Source organism: Mesoplodon mirus, assembly GCF_964341445.2.
Source record: "Mesoplodon mirus genome assembly, chromosome: 19".
NCBI lineage: Eukaryota > Metazoa > Chordata > Mammalia > Artiodactyla > Ziphiidae > Mesoplodon > Mesoplodon mirus.
Window position 1 is genome coordinate 2,649,156 of NC_138995.1, and position 18,053 is coordinate 2,667,208.

General features: G+C 53.6%; 1 long non-coding RNA gene across 1 annotated transcript in view; it reads left to right on the forward strand.

Annotated features, from left to right (window-relative positions):
• LOC309795382 overlaps window positions 1-18,053 on the forward strand; it is a 154,752-nt gene that overhangs the window by 110,844 nt on the left and 25,855 nt on the right. Inside the window, exons 7-8 of the long non-coding RNA XR_014292246.1 lie at window positions 255-310; window positions 10,443-10,571. This is a non-coding gene — a long non-coding RNA (uncharacterized lncRNA). The remainder of the gene's footprint in view (window positions 1-254; window positions 311-10,442; window positions 10,572-18,053) is intronic.

Consider the following 18,053-nt stretch of genomic DNA (forward strand, 5'->3'; position numbering starts at 1 on the left):
GCCACAGTAGCAGCCAGTCTCCCCTCCAAGAGCTTTACCCAGGTGGCCCAGGCAGTCCCCACAAGAATGCCATGCGGGGGTTCCAGAGAAAGCAATTGAAGCAGAGAACCGAGGACCTCGCCCAAGGTCTCGGAGCTAGTGAACGGTGGGGTCTGGATTTGAACCCAAGCCCCTGCTGGGTGGTCTTCATCCATCGCCCGACTGCAGCCAGACCTCTTTCCCAGCATGCCACTAACCCAAGCCCCTCGTTTCAGGCCCACGGGATGGTGATTTTCCTCAGCCAGCGGGTTCCTGTGTGACTTGAGTGCAGGTAAGCTTTGATTTAATGTCCGTGGTTATTTCTCAGACTCCAGTGAACCTGGAGGATGCCCTTTCTCAAGGCCCAGAGAGGGAGGAATCCATCCTTTCCACAATCCCCAGAGAGATTTATGCTGTTGGCGGGCCGGCCATGCATTATTACATTTCCTTCTCTTTCATTAATCATCCTCCGGCCCTCGTTCCTCCTGACAGCCAGGAGAGCCCGCAAGCCCAGGGTCTTGCTGCCGATCAGGACGCGGCTGAGCCGGCCGGCGCTTATCTCTGGGAGAGAGCTCAGCGCTGCCTTGACGGGAGGGCAGCGGCTCCCGCATCACCACCCCTCCAGGAAGGAAGCCTGCCCTCCCCAGAAGCCAGGTGCTGACGGGATGGCCCAGCAGGGCTGCTGCAGAAACAAGTGCTGACTCGCGGGCACCTGGTCCACATTCACGCTGGGACGACGACAGTCACTCCCTTCTTGCTGGCCTTCTTGCCATTTCTTGAGAATTTACAAGGTTGCCGTGCCAAGCGCTTCACTCTGTTACCTCGTGTTTAATTGTCTCAACGCCCTCTAAGGGGCACACAGCTCATCACCCTTCCTGCGCGAGGAAACGCTGGTCCAGGGAGGCGGGAGGGACAGGCCCCCGTCAGCGAATAGCACAGGTAGGGCGCCTGGGGGTCCTGCCCTCCACTGCCTTCCGTCATGACAGGCCATGGGATTCCGTTTTCAAGCCTTTTCTTAACAGCCTCGTGGAGATATAATTTGCGTCCATACAATTCACCCATGTAACGTGTGCAACTGAGTGGTTTTTTGAATATTCACAGATATGTGCAGCCATCCCCCAGTAAATTTTGGGGCAGTTTCATCACCCTCAAAGCATCCCTGCACACTTCAGCTATCACCCCAGCCCCCTCATTCCCGAGACCTACGACCCCCAAGTCTGCTTCCCGTGTCCATGGTGCACAACTGGTTAACAGACAGCTGTGGACTAGATGCTGGCCGTCGCCCCTCGTGTCTCCTCTGTCCTGGTTCCAAGTCACCACTACCTCCAAGGCCCCCTGGGGTGCTTGGCCAGGCTGGGCGGGGTGTGTCTGAGCTCTGGGGGCCACCCTTGCTAGCATCCTGGCTGGAACTGGTGGCATGGCAGGGGGGACACTGGGATAACTCAGGGAGGGGACTATGGCTCTCAGGGAGCTTAAGGCCCAGTGGGGGTGGGGAGGATGGGGGCGGGCAGGCAAGGCCCAAGGGTTTGCGACTTGGGACCAGTGAGCAGTGAGGAAGGAGAGGGGACCACAGGCACACAACATACGTTTGAGTTGAAACGTGAGGTGCAGTGGGAGGTGGGGTCCAAGTGCAGGGAGGCGGGGCAGGGGCCTCAGGAAGGGAAATGGCCGAGGTCAGAGAACAGGGTCCCTCTGGGAACTGCAGAGAACTCACCGTGAAGCCCAGGAGGACCAGTGGTGGGGGCGCAGACAGGAAAGTGGGCAGGCGGCTTGGAGACAGGACCGGAAGTGCGAGGCCGCTGGGGCTCAGAGGGGAAGGGGCTTCCTGTGAGCCCCTCAGTTATAGGACCTTCTTCTCTGTGCTCTGTGCTCTGAGATGCTACCGCAGAACCCAGGCCTGAGGCTGTCAGGGCCAGGCTGCCTGCCTGGGCTCTCCTGTTAAATGCTGCCCCGTATTTCACATTTGAATGACGCCTTAATACTTACTGCTCAGGAGAAGTCCAGACTATGTCTTCCTTCTCAGCGTCAGAAGATCTGAGTCCCTCCTGGCAAACTCGGGATCATGTGCCCTTGGTGGGCATGGCCCCACGATGCTCTCTCCTGCACCTGACTCCAGGCCGGGGGTTCCTCTTCCCCCACCTGGCCTGCCCCCCTCATCCGTGTCACCTCCGGGCCCTGTCCTTTATTTGAAAGTGTTCAGAGTGGACATTTCACCAGGCTCTTGCCAGCAAGATGGCGCCTTCATGCAAAATACAAACGTCAGCCCCTCTGGACGGACAGATGGCTCCAAAGTGCCCCCCCTGGGCAGATGGATTCTGAAAAAGTGCGCCTTCCTCGGGGGGCTGATGTGGGGTGCAGGGTGCCGGGCAGGGCTAGGAAGCCTGTGTGTGCAGAGCAGGGCCTCGTCCTCCTCAACAGCCCCTCTCTGATGGGTAGGCAAGCCCAGAAGCCTAACTGAGAAGAGACAGTGCTTACTGAGCTCCTACAGTTTGCTACCAGCACGAGGGCCGGGAGATGAGGATGGAGCCGGTTGCCTTCCAGCATTCCAGCGTGGATGGGGAGGGAGTACACACGCCTCCCCGGCCTCTCGCAGGCTGGATTTCCTGCCTGGCGCTGGGGATCCAAGAGCGGGTAGGGGTGGGCGGGTAAGGTTCCCTCTGCCCCCTTCCCCCACTGGCTTCCACACCATCCATCAGCCCACGGCTCACCTGTGAAACCCAAGGCTGGGAACCACAGCGCTGTTCCGTTACCAAATCAAGATTTATCGGAACATGACAGGCCTGCAGGGCTTTTATGACATGCGTGGCGCCAATCCCTTCTGTTAACCTGCTTGTCCCTGGTGGGGCGGGGCGTTTTACGACTGCCGACACCACTCCATCTGCTCCTGAGCTTGTAGCATTCTGACAGTGAAGACAAAATGTCCAGCTTTGTCCGGGCCCCGCGGGCTGGATTATCACTCCGGCACTTGAGAGCTCAGCCCGCTTCCCCCTGGAGCAAGACCCCCGGGCGGGCTCTCTGTCCCCTCTCCTTGGCTCTGCCTGCTGGGAATGAAATTCAGATCGCGCTCTGACAGTCCTGTGAATTATCTGTTTTCCAGCCTGCCTCCCTGGATCTTTCATCTCCATAGCAGAAGCTACGTCAGGGTGTAAAGAGGGGGTTTCTTCTCGTGAAATAATCCATTGACGTCTCTACAAAGGCCCTCGTGACACCCAAATTGCCCGAGCCTCAAGGAAGAAAGACACGATTTGGGGGCCATTCGGAACCTCTTTAAAAAGGAGGGCAGGGCCTCCCAGGGGCTGCCTCCTGGCGAAATACCATTCCAGCAAGGTGGGAGGGTGTCCAGGCCCGGGACACTGGGCCAGCGCTTCAGTGATCTGGTTAAAGAGTTAAGCCATGTTTACACTAAATGGAACCCATCAGGAAGTTGGAAGCTCGTGGATGCGCTGTGCATCCTCCTCGTCCAGTGCACCCCTGCTGGTGTCCGTCCAGAGCGAGCACGCGGAAGGGATTTTTCCGTACTAAGTGACAGCACTTGCTCCCCGTTTACCTGATGCACTGCTCACTGTTGCTCAGCCGGGGACCTGGCTGTGGAACTGGGAAGCTGACAGACGTTTGATGTTCAGAAGAGGAGGCTGAAAAGGGCTTCTCATGGGCGGGTGCCAAGGGCGCCCACCCCCACCCGCCCCCCTCCCGCCAAAACTCTCTTCCCACTGAGGAGGGTCCCACCGGAGGGTGGTGCTGGCCTCTCTCCACTGTAATATTCTGGGCTCTCTGTGCCCGGGGCCTGGGCTGGCTGTTTCCAGAAGCCTATGGAGAAGACACTGTGATTCCAGGGTTTCTGACGAGGCCATTAAGTCACTAACTCAACAGCAAAGTGAAGCTGTTCAGGGCAGGGCTGGGGCAGGAGCCCGACTGATGCCAAACTCATGTTCCCAGGTGGAAACAGTTCCGGCTGCTGACAGCCAGGTCTTACTCAAGTGCCCTGGCCTCGTTCACGGCGTCTGTACGTCAGGTTAATGACATCTGCCTTACAAGGTTTTAAGCCTAAATGCAAGTTGATAGCTAAATGTACTAGTATGCAGTAGGCACTCAACAGTTGTTCACGGACTGCCATGTGCCGTGAGCCCTGGAGTCACGGAAACCTAAGTCTGAACCCCCAGGTTGGCCTTCAACAGCTGGTGACCCCAGGCAGGCCACGGGACCCCTTTGAGCCTCAGGTTCTGTGTCTGTAGCAGCGCCCAGGTCACGGGGCAGCTTGGAGGCCACGCAAGGCTGTGGGCAAAGCACTTCGCGAGGCGTGCAGTAAGCGATCAGTGAGCCCTCGAGACGCTTGCCCCGATGATGGGGAGGACGCCGTCACTGCTGCGCTTTCATAGACCTCACCTGGAAAATACGTCCTGGGCCCTAAAGAGCTACGTAAGGCCCTGTGCAGGCCTCCCCTGGGCCTGGCTGCCTCCATCCTGGGATTTGCAGGTGCTCCTGTGTCCCAGGCCCTAACGGGGCCTGCTTACACCAGGGCCACAGCCTGCAGCTGGGGAGGGACCAGCCAGCTGAGCAGCTGGGGAGGCAGCCCTGTTTGTTGGCCTTGGATGGCCTGAGTGTTTTTATTTGCAAATGAAAAGTAAGAAACACTCACCCAGGCCAGAGCAGCATGATTTCATCCACAGTGTCTCCTCCGGCCTCCCTATCGGGAGGCCCGCAGGACACGGATGCCTGAAGCCGTTCAAATAACTGAACCTGCTGTGACCTGGGCTGAAATCGAGAGAGGGTGTGCTGGGGTGGCTGCCGAGAGGCATGGGGCGCCGTCTACACCAGGAGCTTCTCAGCAAGCCTCTGCAGCTTGGGAGAGAACAGAGATCTGGTGGGGTTAACTTCACCCCTCCGGTCCCCCCCCGGGCAGGAATGGTGTGTGGACAGGCTCCCACAGAGGGGCACCTGTGCATGGCAGGGATGATCTTAGCTCACCTGCACTGAGTGCCACCTGTATACCCACCCCTACTCCATGCCCTTCATAGAAGGAGGTATTATTAGCAGTATGATCGGGGGAAGGCAAAATGGTACAGACATTTGGAGGACAGTCTGGCAGTTCCTTCCAAAGCTAAATATACTCTTACCACACGATCCAGCAGTCGTGCTCCTTGGTATTTCTCCAAAGGATTGAAAACTTATGTTCACACAAAAACCTGAACATGGATGTTTATAGCAGCGTTTTTCATAATCACCAAAACTTGGAAGCAGCCAAGATGCCCTTAGGTAGGTGAGCGGATAAATAAACTGTGGCACATCCAGGCAGTGGAATATTATTCAGCACTAGATAGAAATGAGCTCTCAAGGCCTGAAAAGCCACAGAGGAACCTTAAATGCTAAAGCGTGGAGCAGCACTTAGCATATTGCTAAGGGAAGAAGCCCGTCTGAAAAGGCTACGTGCCGCGCAGTTCCAGCTACCAGCTGCCCTCCTGGGGGTCTGGCCTGAGGATTCTGGACTTGTCTGGCCAGCCCCACTATCACTAAGCCAATTCTTGAGCTAAATCTCTTCTTATCTGTCTCCCTCTGGTTCTGTTTCTCTGGTTTGGCACAGACTGACATCATCGCACCACGGCTGTGTCACCTAGGGTGACTTGTCTAACGTCTCTGCCTCAGTTTCCTCATCTGTAACATGGGGCTAGTAAGAGTGCCCGCCTCCTTAGATGGGGACTAAGTTACCCCATGGCAGGCACTGAGAATGGCTGGCACAGAGCAGGTGTAACTAGTAACTCCTGCTTTGCTGAGGAAGAAACGGAAGCCCAGGAAAGTTCTATCACTCGCTTGGGGCGTCACAGTGCAAAATGGCAGAGCCAGCGTGGAATGTGACACCTGTGGCCCGCACCATGCTAACGCCACCTCCACTCACAGGCAGTTCTGATGGCATTTGTGTGTGGAAGGCTTTGAATGGCCTGTATATTCTGTGCTTTCTGCAGAAGAACTGGAGTTCACAAGGGTTAGAGCGTTAAGTAGTCATGACAGCCCTTCGGAGGCAGGGAAGGTGGCTGGCCCATCACATGGCCACCACGTGGCCAGGCCAGGAGACAGAGGTCGGAGAAGCCCAGCCACACTGGCCACCTCCGTGCCCAAACCTCGCCCGGGACCCGGCGTCCGTGGCCTCCAGTGGGTGCACTGTCTTCCCAGGGGCCGCCGAGGGCTTCCCATGGGTTTTTATTAGAAACAATTGGAGGATCCAGCTGCCCCTCAGACGTTTCGAGTTGCACATTTTCCACATTCCTCCTCGACCTGGCACGGCTGGGACACTGTCATTTAAAAAAATAATAATAAATCTGGTATTTGAAATTAAAAAAAATCACAGCCTTCCTTTCTTTGACTCATTTCCTGTGGTGTTTCCCTGGCCTAATCGAAACCTGACAGGCTTCGTGGCAAAGGAAGCCAGACCCCCCTGTGCCGGGGCAAAGTTCAGCGTGGAGAATGGTGTTTTTGTTCAGGGGGGTGGGAAGAGGTGATGGCGAGGGGGCTTCCCCTACCGAAACCAAAAAGCAGAGAAAAGGACCTAAAGGAAAACATCCTCCTACGTGGCATTCAACCCAGCCCTCAGAGTCGGGATTGAGATTTGAGCCACAGTGCCAGGAGGGGGTCATCTGTGCCTGGTCTGCTCCCCAGTGCTCCTCTTGGGCTTTACAAGGACCACTGAAGCCCTTGGGGCCCCAGGATCTCTCCTACCAGGAGTGGACAGGAGCAGTGTTCTCACTACCTCCCTGGCACCCACGGAGCTGGATGAGAACAGGAGACTCCGGGCAGCGACATGGAGCCCAGAATGCTGGGGGAGTAAGCATTGTGGAGCGCCCGACACGCCAGAGTGGGTACGCTGGCCACACCTGCTTTGTTGGCGTTTTTACGCCAGCGCTGACCATCATCGCTGACCACCATCGCTGGCTTGTGTGGAGCGTTTACTGTGCTGCTCACCTTGCAGGCTTTACCTCGTTTTATCCCCAGACAACCTTAGAAGGTGGAAGACATGACGGCTGCTGCCACTCTATGGAGGTTTGGGGAAACGGAGCATCTGAAATGTCACCCAGCCGTGAAGGAAGCCACATGACCAGGCTGGCGCTTCGAGCCGCCACGCTCTGCTCATTTCAGGGGGCAGCCAGCAGAAGGAGGGAGGCTCACAGACAAGTCACTTGGAAGGCTCGACAAGTGTTGACAAATAGGCATGAAGGAGGCTTTGAGAAGAAAGAAGACATAGCCTTAAACCCACAGGGCTAAAGGGTTAAAAACAGCCGTGGATGCCCTGTTACAAGCAGCATGATCATTAGACACCTTGGAAAACCGGGTGGCAGTACCTTCGAAACTAAACATTCACCTATTCTAGGACCCAACATATACACCCAAGAGAAATGAATCTATACATCCACCAGAGACACGTGTGGACCAGGAACACTCATAGCAGCTTTATTCCTAACAACCCCAAGTGAGAAGATACCAAATGTGCATCAATTACAGAATGGATAAATAAATTGCGGTACATTCACAGAAGGGATCACATTCACAGCAATAGAAAAGAACAGAGCTCGTCTGCACACATGCGAATGACTCACAAGCTAACAATGGGTGAAGGAGGTCCTACCACAAGAGTACGCACCATGGAGTTCTGCTCGTGTGAAGTTACAGAGCGGGCAACGCTGATGGTACCCACGGTGATGGGGGTTCCCTTGGAGATGTTGACTGGGAAGAGGTAGGGGAGAGCCTTCTGGTGTACTGGAAATACGCCCTATCTTGATCTGGGTGGTAGCTACGCCAGGGTTTACTTATTTAAAAATTCACTAAGCTGTTGCGTGCTTTACTATGTATTTATAACACTTCAGTTAAAATTAAGGGAAAAGCACAGGCATTGTCCTCAACCCGCTTGTAGCCTGGTTGGGGTGATTGGTTCACTCCAGGGCCTGCAGAGAAGGGATGAACCAGTAGGGACTGGGGCGGTGGGGCAGAAAGGGGACATGGAAGCCTAAGTTAGACAGATTTAGAGTCTCTTTCAGACCCTCGTTGAGGGTTATCTCTACCTTCATATGTTATTTTCAAGGTCCATGTCAATGTGTGTGCACATACATGAATCTCTCTCTCTCTGTATGTGTGTGTCTGATTTGAGCTTTTACATACCTGCACCAAACACAGAAAGTTTAAACGAACGATTTCTTTGGCATCGTTACCACCCATGGTCTAAGTACACCAGGCAATTATTCAATGGTTCTTGTTTCTTCCTAAACACCTAAACCTCCAGTTTGGCCTCTGACCCTGTCCGTGTATATTTAGGCAGAGGACAGAAGAGTGAACTCCCACCTGGCTCGGGGTGGGGGGTTGTGAAGGCACAAACTGTCACTTTGACAGTCACACTGCAGTTGTCCCACATGTGACAACCCTTTGTAAGGGTCCTGAGCATACCACCCCCCAGAAGTCCCTCTTCCTAGTTAGCTATCTCAGGAGCCCTTTACAAAATAACAAAACAAAATATTGCCCCAGAGGAGCGTGTGTTGTGGATTGATTACTCGCCAGGCTTGGGATGATCAGTCCTTAACTGTTGAGAACAAGGCAGACAGGAAATAGAACGCTACCAAGTGTGGGGATATCGGATACAATAATAACGGAAGATGGCCCCTATACTCTCTCTTGCTAAATTAAGGCTCTGTGCATGTCTAAACCTAAGACTGATTCTTGAGTGAAGATGGTCACTATTGGAGAGTCTGCAGCAAGCTCATGTCATCCCATTTGTGCTATAAGGAAAAATGACTCCACTAAATCGAATGATCTGGTTAACAGAGAGTTACCCCATAGAACCTACATGTATAACTGGTGTTCAAAGAACTCATTCAAATCAAAGCTTTTCAAATCAACAAACATTTAGGGAGAAGCTGCTATGTTCCATGTTCGGTCTTTAGCACTATTGGTCACGAATGAAAATGACCCAGTCGTGCCCTCAAGGAGCACTTGGTTGTATATCTCAGCGACACTGTCCTTCTGCCCAGAAAGGAGCAGTGGCCAACTGACAGAGCAGTTGGGGGGTTGGCCGTTCTTCTGAGTCATGACTGTGAATGCCAATCCCTTTATACTATATACGCCCAGAACCAGTAAGGAAGCTCTGATGGCTGGAAGGTAACAAGTTCACACACATAAACTTGTGAGTAGATGCCATGCTGGTGGGTGGGTATCAGTGAAGAGGCTGGATTTCATATACATAATTCAGGGAACGTGTTAGAGACAAAGGTGGTTGCTTATTCCTTTGTGCCCTACGTGTACCTTTGGTCCACCGGAATTACGGCAACTGTAGAATTGTATTACATTTATTGATATGCGTGACTATTCAACCGAATGATGAAGCTCTTGAAAGCCATGACCATGGCTTAATCAGCTCTGGAACCCCAGGCCTGACACCTAGGGGATGCTTACTAAATATTTATTGAAAGAGGTAACGGATGAGTGAGGCTGAGAGATTGAATGTGCCCTTGGGGAGATTAGCATTTACAAGATTTACTTTCTCATTTAGAAAAGGAGACAGTGATGGCACCAGCTCATCATTGTGGGGTCATTGGGAGGGCCAGGTGAGATGATGCAGGTGGGTGACCGTGACAATGACAGCAGCAGTGGAGGAGGAGGATGGGAGGGAGAGGGACTGGAGCAAAGGAGTTTGCTTTGCTGATCGTCACTAACAAGTCAGCATTAAGGTTGGAATTTGTTGTCCAGTCCTGGCTTGAGAAGACTTTCTCTAGAAGCAGAAGACAAATGAGGGACCCAGGCCCCCGCCTTGGAACTCCATGTGAACTCCCCTTCGTGGGCTGAGGTCAAACTCTGGGCAGTGGATTGGCTCATTAAACAAATGACCTAATTTAGTACTTAAGACACCCAAAATTTACTAGACTAATTTGTCAAGTCATCCAGAACAACCAAACCACAAACGGTTAGCCTCATAGGTTTTAATGGAATTATAGACAAAATTCAGATTGACTACTCAATAAAAGTTTCCGTGAAAGCAGGACCGACAGTTTTGTCTCCAGAACACTGAGGAGACTTTTACGGGCCAGTGTAAATCTTCTGACGGACTCTTTCATCTTGTCCTTTCCATTTTTACCGCCTCTGAAGGAGAATGCTTTATGGAACTGGGGGGCAGGAAGCAGGAAGTAGGAAACAGGAAGTAGAAAAGTTCTAGTTTGGACGTGGCAGCTGGTAAGCAGGTCAAGGCTCGGTACCCTGGGTGAGCTGCTAGTGGTGGGACTGAAAGGATGGAGCACGTTTGCCCATCACCTGGCATCAAAGGTTATCCACAGAGACGTGAAAACGTGGACTAAAGTATGGTTGGCACAGAAATCTGTTCTTTTCATTGTCTTAAAATCCGAACCTCTGTAATCACACCTCCTTCTACAACTGAGGCAATGCCTGTCCTTTTTCAGCAGAACCACCAGAGAGGACCTTCTCCGTTCTGCTGTTCCCGGAAGGACAATGGACGGTTACTAACAGCCGTATTCTTGGGGGTGCTTTCGCCGCCCCTCACATCATCCGGACAGCTGTCTATTTACACGGTGAGCTATTTGCAAAGCTTCCAATTTAAAGATCCATCTGGTTCTTACATCAAGCTGAGCCACGATCTTAAGGCGCAAACCCAAACACACCAGGGAGATGCGAAAATTTAGGAACGAGCGTGTTTATATTGTATTTGCATTAATGCTTCCTAGAGTTTATTTTCAAAGTGAAGAAAGAACAATGCATAGTAGGCTATTAAACCCAAACATAATCAGTTTAAAGTTAGGGGCGTGCTCCTAAGAATATTTTTCTCCTGTTTTGAAGGGTCCACTTGAGGAGGGAGTCGGGGGGGTTGGGAAGGCGGACAGGGGCGGAGGAGGGACTGTTGTGAATTCTCCGCAGGGCCGGGCCTCCCCTGCGGGCCACTGCTGTTTGTCATATGGAATGGATTAGGCCTTCTCTCTCACACTGTCAACTTGGGTGTTCTGTGCACAGCCTGTTTTTGCTGGGGTCTTGGTTTTGCTTTTTATAACGGCAGGAAGTGCCCCTCTCGGACCACATGTGAAATCGTGTGGGAACGGTTGGGAGGGGGTGGGGGAACAGAGAGGAGGGTGAGTGGGGTGTGCGGATGAAAAAGCCTCCCCTGAAATATACGGCAGTGGGGGAGCAGGGAAGGGGGAGATGCGCCCTGGCCAATTTAACTTTATGGGGCCTGGTTGGCAGGAGGATGAGGACTCGGAGGCTTGCTTGAGGAAACCCTCCTGTCCCTAACAGATCTGCCCCTAATATTTTACAATGCCGCACAGAATCGTGGAGGGGCCATTAAAGCATGAGGGATTGCAGCTGCTGTTTAATTTGTTCTAAATTTCCTGCCGGCCTCACCAGACGTGTACAGGAAATGGGCGGTAAATGTTTAATAGGTCATACCTAACCAGACAATTAACAGGTGCTGTCATTTAGAAAATCCCAACCTGTGTATATGCATATCCAGAGCCAAATCAAGCCCCCTGGGTTTTGTTTTTCCTTCTGCACAAAGGCTCGCTGTGATGTTTTGCGGAGGGTCCCACAGGGACCTTCGTAGAAAACAGCTTGATGGTGGTGGTGCCCCCTCGGTGTCACGTGTGGCCAACCCTGCCCTTCTGCCTCCCAGGACGCTGCCCATGGAGCCTGAGCCTGAGGCTGACCCAGCAAGGGGAGGCCCGCAGCCGGGAGCTCTGGCTTCATGAAGAAGCTGCTTCCCCATCTGCAGCTCCTTCACCACCTGCTCCCTTGGCAGGGGGAGGGCCAGACAGAAGCAAAGAGGGGGCGAGGCCCTACTCTGGCACCCACATCTCAGACAGGACCAGGGGGCCAGTCGAGCTTGAAAGAGGACGTGTGTGTGCGTGCACGTGTGTGTTGTACCTGAGCGGGGGTTGAGGAGGGTGTCTGAAGCGCCCCAGGTTTGTCTCATGATGGGTCCTTGCATCTCCCCCTTAATTCCTGGACTGGTTCGTTCCCCGCAGACCTTTCCCAGATCCGCCCTCCAGACCATATCACAGAGGGGAAACTGAGGCACGGCGGGCTCAGACCTTGCCTGGGTCCACAAAGCTAGCTGGTGGTGGAGCTGGGATTTGAACCCAGAAATCTGCGTCCAGAGCCCCGCGTTTGACTATGTCACCAAAGGACAAACTGGAAGATAAAACACTGTGACCCCCACTCCCGACAGCAACCTGTTAAGAGTTTTAGACAGTTTCTCTTGAGCTTTCCTCTATGGAATATTTTTTCTCACAAAATCAGTATTATGCTCTCTAGGTAGTTTTGCAACCTTGTACTTACAATTACTATCATAGGGTGATCACTTCCCGTGGTTGACACGCAAAAATATGGTTCTCAAATAATCCATCTAATAGATAGGCCTTAAATTACTCAATCAAGCCCTTTTTTTGACTAGGCTGTTCCTAATTTTTCTTATTTATAGACCAAACCAGATCGCACATCCTTGTACTTATCTGTGATTATTTTAACGGTTTTCGAATTGGAGCAAAGGTAGCTTACAACTACAAAGTTCTCGAGTCCCTGGCGAGGCTGGCGTGTGGAGAAGGGGGAAGAACCAAGGAGTCACCCGCTTGGGGCCTGATGGAGAAGGGGCGGGACCTCCTCTGTGGCCTGGCGGATTGGGCAGAGAGGGCTTGGGCTTGGGTTGCGGTCTTTACCTGCGTGATGGGTTCTGTTCCAGGGCAGTTCCATCGACATGATGAATATTCTCAGACGTGCGGACTGGGCTAAACGGGATGTCTGGGGCTGCAGAGAGCCTGGGGTGAGAGCGGCATGGACTGGGGGTCTGGGTGGTCAGGCCGGGTTAGATGGTGCCTTGCTCGTCTGTTCCCTATCCGCTGGACTCCTCCGAAGAGCGTGTTTGTTCCTGTGGGTAAAAGATGAGTCCGACCCAGCTCCTGGCCTCAGGAGTCAGTCACCCAGCCCCTGGCTGCTCAAGGTGTGGTCCCCGGTCCAGCCTCAGCATCACCAGGCCCTTGTTAGAAATGTAAGGCTCAGGCCTCACAGGATCAGAACTGCATTTTAACAGGCGACCAGGGAGTCATGTTACGTGAAGCACTTGGAGAGCTCACGTACATGTTGTCCCTGAGACCTTAAGTCACATCTGTTGATCCCTCTCTACCTCCTATAAAACAGCACAAAGGCAGGGTAGAAAACGACCCCGTACACAGTGCTACAGCTGCGTCCCTGACGGAACTTGGTCAGCCTTGAGGGCAGACGGCTTCCTCTCAGCAGCCACTCCCTGCTGTCCCCGTCCCCAGGGCCTTGCACGTAGAAAGCCCCTCAGTAGACGTGTGTGGCAATAAACTCAGCCCAAGAGGGAAACGCAATAGTTTGTTCTCCCACAAAAGAATCTGCAAAGAACTTAGGCTCTCACGCCGCCCCCCTTTTCAACCCACTTCAGGTGTCATGAAAACTCAAGGCATTTAGGCAAAGGCTCCTGACAGAAGGACCAGACCTTGCGAGGTTCTCCAAAGGCCTGACCACTCCTGACGTGTCCATGCCACCTTGGTGTTTACTACCGAGCTTTGACAATGAGAGGTGCCCTCACGTTCCTTGGTCTGATGGGTGTTTAAAAGTCAGAGCTGGGGGCTTCCCTGATGGCGCAGTGGTTGAGAGTCCGCCTGCCGATGCAGGGGACACGGATTCGTGCCCCAGTCCAGGAGGATCCCTAATACTGCGGAGCGGCTGGGCCCGTCAGCCGTGGCCACTGAGCCTGCGCGTCCGGAGCCTGTGCTCCGCAACGGGAGAGGCCACAACAGTGAGAGGCCCACATACCACCAAAAAAAAAAAAAAAGTCAGAGCTGGAAGTGAGGTGATGAAGCACTGGGTTTGCCTGGGACTGCTAGGTTTCCTGAGACGAGGGACTTTCAGTGATGAGACCAGGAGAGGCCCGAGTACATGGGATTCCAGTCACCTCACCCTAGCTGGAAGGTGTCTTCAGAGTCCCCTGTGTGATGCACTTATCTTATGGAGAAACGTACTGAAGCCTGGAGGTGCCCTGGGACTCCTCAAGCCTCCAGAGTTGGCTAGAGGTTGCCTTGAATGCACCCCCACCCCGCAGGTCTCCTGGCCCCCAGGCGCCGAGACTCGAAAAGTCCATGCGGGTGTCTGGATGGAAATTGTTGCATTGGCTGCCAGGCGACCCTCAGCTCCCACCCTCCCTGCTATTACCTGCGTGAAGTTCATGTCTAATGGGTTTCAAAAGATGGTTTGAAGACAACATCTGAAACGTCTTCTAATAGTCCATGACTAATGGGCTGGACTTGGCTGTCCAATAAATTGTCTGCTCTATAGAGCAGCTACAGTGATGGGCCTCAGACACCCTTATCAGCACTTGGTGCTCATGTAAACTGACTCTCATTAATGACAGGATGAGAACGGTGACGCTGTGCAGGCCTCTGCCTGCTGCCCTCATCACGCCGTGAAGCCCAGCTGCTAATAGCGGTGCAGACTGCGGACGTGAAGACGGGTGGCAGGTTGCACAGACATGCCTAATTTCAAACAGTTGATGTTGGTTGTCATTTTGGCCAGAAGGCTCCTTCTGCTATGCTTGGCCACGACAGAACAGGCCTTGTGGGGCTGGCGTGCAGCTCGGGGCGCAGTGACGTCCCTGCCGGAGAGATTTTAATTTTCTGAAGCAGAGGGTGTAAGTGGCGGATTGGGGGCTGAATCAGTCAGTGGATGTATTTACATTTTTAAAAATTGCTTCATAACGCTTAAAAACAGAATATTTTATTTAAAAACCTAGAGCTCTGGCTTCTCTTGACAAATTGGAAGGCCCAGCTGCAGTTGGATATGGCAACAATTGGCTGGGTGTGGGTGCGGGCATCCCCTTTGGATAAGGCTGTGCTTCTCAACGTTTCCAGTCCCCACCACTCCCTGCCGTCTTGCGCCTGGTGCAGACTCTGGTAATTTAAAGCACATGCCTGGCTGCTGTAGGCATTTAAATCTGTGATCCTGTTTCAGAGTCTCTCATTTTATTCTTTATACAGCCTCGAAAGGAGAAAAGAGATGGGTTGCAGGGGCACGAGAAATGTAGAAAAGAGTCGTGAGTGGCAGTCAAGCATTCTGGGTCTGTGCCCGGGCTCTGCTGACCCACCTGACGCTTGTGTGAGTTGGAGGGCTGCTGGAACCACCTCAGGAGTCCGTCCAGTACTGTCCCTCCTTCTCTGCCGTGGCATTTGGAGCTTTTGTCCCCCGCCTCCCTCCCAGAGTGGGGAAGTTCAAGCCAATGCAAAACGATGGAAGAAAAACTGACTTGAGGGCTTCTGGATCTGGTGGCACCTAGGACTCAGAACAAGCCCCCGAGCCTTTCCGGGCCTTGGTTTGCAAAGCAAGAGCGTTGGGAGCAGGTGATCCCTGAGGATGCGTTTCTCTCTGACACCCTGAGAATCTGAAGTCCCCGGAGATGCCTGTCCCACCGGCCAGGTGATGTGGCGAGTGTGTGCACAGACCATGAAGGAGAGGTGTGGTCCCAAGGCTGCGGGAAGAGACGGAGGGTTCAACCTGGAGCACGGTGTGGAGGGCGGGAAGGGGAGCTGGAGTGTTCTCACCAGGCTTTCAGCTCAGCCCCCTGGCCTCCTAGCTGGGTGACCTCGGGCAGGCTTTTTCACCTTTCTGGTGTCCAGTCTCTTTATCTGTCAAATGAGGATAACGATGCTAATCTTGGAAGCGTTCTTGTCGAAAGATGTAAAGGACTCGTAGCCCAGCATTGGCACTGATAAAATAGCGGTCGTCACCATAGTAAATAGGAGGTCCCTCGCTGCAGCAAAATTCTAATTCCATCCCAGGGACCTGGGTGTGCTGGATGGTCGTAGGATAACTAGCCAGACCAGGAACCCCCACACGGACCCTACAAGTTATAGGTTGTTGATGGGAAAGAGCCATCGCTCACACAAATCCTAGCCTTGGGCTCAGAACAGTCTGGTCACCTCTGCTCAACAAGAATTCCCTGCAGACCTACTATGAGCCAGCACCGAGTGGCCAGAGGGGCCTGCATGGTCACAGTCTTCAGAAAATGAACCCTTATTCTGGGGTCCATCTGCATTCTTGTTCTGAGAATGTCAGAATCTTGCAGGAGAAAGAATAAAGAGAAAGAAAAAGAAAGGAAGGAGGGAAGGGAGGGAGGGAGGGAGGGAGGGGGAAGAGGTGTTTAAGTGGGCAGGTTAATGCCCAGGGAGCCATCCTCTCTGTGAAGGCCAAGAGGGAGGACACTTGGAGCTGGGTGTAAAGCACGTACGTTGAAGGATTGGAAAGGAAGCCGTCTAGGGGCTGAGCGTGTTTGCTGAGCTGTGCTGGCTTGGAAACGCGGGAGGAGGCTGAGGAAGGAGTCATCAGTGATGGTCAGAGTTTCTGAGCAGGAAGAGGAAGGCTGGCACTGACATTAACCAGCGTTGGGGGCAGTAAGCTCGGGTTGGTGAGGGACGAGGGGGTGCGTGGAGCTCGGGGTGTCGGCCGGAGATCCAGCTCGAGAATACCATCAGGTTTCCTTTGGAAACCTCAGTTGACTTGGACTTACATTAAAGACCTCACCCTCGGGCTTCCCTGGTGGCACAGTGGTTGGGAGTCCACCTGCCGATGCAGGGGACACGGGTTCGTGCCCCGGTCCGGGAAGATCCCACATGCCGCGGAGCGGCTAGGCCCGTGAGCCATGGCCGCTGAGCCTGCGCGTCCGGAGCCTGTGCTCCGCAACGGGAGAGGCCACGGCAGTGAGAGGCCCGCGTACCGCAAAAAAAAAAAAAAGACCTCATCCTCTTTGGCTGGAGTGAAGTCACCATTTAATTCAGAGTAGGCGTCCAACGAGGGTCTGCCGTGTTGTGAGTCAAGACGAAGTCTAGCGGAGCAACCTGAGCCACGGCCGGGCCAGCTGACAGTGTTACCACGTCCATCCCTCAGTGCCGCGTCTGGAATAGACGCTGAAGACTAGCACCAGACTGGCCACGTACATATCGCTGGGTGCCAGGAGTAAAAGCTGGATTCAGGTTCTGGAAGCATGTTTTAATAAAGGCATCCGAAGTGTGGGGATTTAACGTGGAGATCAGGGTCGAAAGAGGGGGGCGATGTCTCCTGTGCGGGGAGTAGCTCCCCGTTTTGCATTTGCAGGAATGATGTTTACTGGGGAACCATGGTGGGAATAAGATACTCACATCTGCCTTCACGTTAAGTCATCTGGGGAGCTTTTAAAACTAGGGTGTATACCTTGGATTGTAAGTCATTGCAGTCCTTATGTTGTCATTGTTGGTTTGCTGGTCTGTATCCTCTATCGAACTCTACATTCTGTCTTATCCTCTGTGTCTCACAGGCTGGACTAGGGTCTAGCCCCGAGGAAGCCTTGGCACATTTACTGAGCGTGTGAATGAGTGAATGATAGACCCTAGCCCCAGCGAGGTCTCACCTGGGAAGTGGTTCAGGAAAAGACAAGCAGAAAAGAAGACTCCCCTTCCAGCCCTGGTTCTGCCATTTTTCCAGCCGCCTGCTTAGGGAACCAGCCATTCACAGCTCTGGGCCCAGTTCACTCTGGCTGCGCTTGCTTCCCCGCAGCAGCTGCTGCCAGAGGGAGCTCGTCCTCACAGGGATGCGCTGGCATCCTTCTGATTTTTGTTTGACTCTGACAGGCCTGGGTGGTCCCTGCTCAGGGAAGGGAGGCTCTGAGGACAATTCCTGGACCAAAAAGGGCCCCCTCTTGGGGCTCCCCTGCACTTTTGGAGTCCACCTTCACACGAGTGTGGCCTGACCCGGTCTTCATTTTCAAGGGATCTCCTCCCCCTCCTTCTCCCCTGCCTCCAGTCCAGATGGATACTTGGCCCTGTTGCTGGGGTCAGGCTGCAAATGCCGGCCTCACACAGGGGCAGCCTCCACCGTCAGCAGGCCCCACGTCCTCTCCCCTCTGGCCTTTGAAGTCAATGGGGCTGTGTGTGCAACTGAAAAGGCCTGGGCCGTGGAAGCAAAGATGCTGGCTCCAGTGATTCTGGCCAGGATGGAGGGCAGGGGTGCCAGAGTCTCGC